The sequence below is a fragment of the Etheostoma spectabile genome, chromosome 3, assembly GCF_008692095.1.
Source record: "Etheostoma spectabile isolate EspeVRDwgs_2016 chromosome 3, UIUC_Espe_1.0, whole genome shotgun sequence".
NCBI classification, from domain to species: domain Eukaryota; kingdom Metazoa; phylum Chordata; class Actinopteri; order Perciformes; family Percidae; genus Etheostoma; species Etheostoma spectabile.
In genome coordinates, this window is record NC_045735.1 from 4,682,262 (window position 1) to 4,683,164 (window position 903).

The 903-nt window shown below is 45.4% G+C and overlaps 1 protein-coding gene and 1 long non-coding RNA gene across 2 annotated transcripts in view; both read left to right on the forward strand.

Annotated features, from left to right (window-relative positions):
- The window catches only part of LOC116680849 (alpha-2-macroglobulin-like protein 1), a 76,152-nt gene that overhangs the window by 53,437 nt on the left and 21,812 nt on the right, over positions 1 to 903 (forward strand). The window lies entirely within an intron of this gene.
- On the forward strand, positions 305 to 640 carry LOC116686869 (uncharacterized). The gene is made up of 2 exons (XR_004331389.1): positions 305 to 336; positions 429 to 640. It is a non-coding gene; the product is annotated as an uncharacterized LOC116686869 (long non-coding RNA).

Consider the following 903-nt stretch of genomic DNA (forward strand, 5'->3'; position numbering starts at 1 on the left):
GGACACAACAATAACATCCAGAAATCCGCAAACTATATGTATGGCTAAAATTGTTACTTTAACAGTTTGACTGAAATTAGACTTAAAGCTATGCAGATGACCAGAATTTGTCACAAACCCATCCCCTTGAGGAGGTTTTCCCTGTCTGTATGGTTTGTTTTTGTGTTACATTCCTGAACATATCCTGTTCCGGTTGCCGGACATCAAGTGCAAGTCGGAAATTCCAGGATCATCTGAACCTGCTCTCACCTGTTCCTCATCAGCAATTTACACATCTGGTCCTGATCATCATCACCATCCTTGAATCCGCTCCCTGCTGGATCGTTATCCATACTTGTTTCCAGTCAGCCTAAATTGTTTGCCAATCAGTCTCTGTAGCTTTGTTCTTTATCCGTTGGCTTAACTGGTTCTTGTTCCTCTGTCTGCAGTACTTGCACCCTGTAATTCTTTTCAACCCTGCCTGGCAACCAGAACAATGTCCTACATCATTCCATCAAGACCCCTGTCCACCAGTACTCACCTCCCAACACGTTTGTCACCACCATCAGCTTTCCATCACCAGGGCTTACCTGTCTACACGTCTGGCGTTACTATTCAGTTATATTTTTGTCATCAATAAATACTCACCTTTTTCATCACCTACCTTGGCCTGGTTTGGGTTCAGAACCTGCGACTTTTTGTTGACCTCAACGGAGAAGGTAATAGGGCGGTGGAAGGAGCACTTTGAGGATCTCCTTGATCCAGCTGACACGTCCTTTGTGGTAGAGGCAGAGCTGGATGATGATGGGGGATTGTCTTCAATTTCTCTTGTGGAAGTCGCTGAGGTAGTCAAACAACTCCAAAGTGGCAAAGCCACAGGGATTGATGAGATCCGCCCAGAAATGCTGAAAGCTCTGGGTGTGG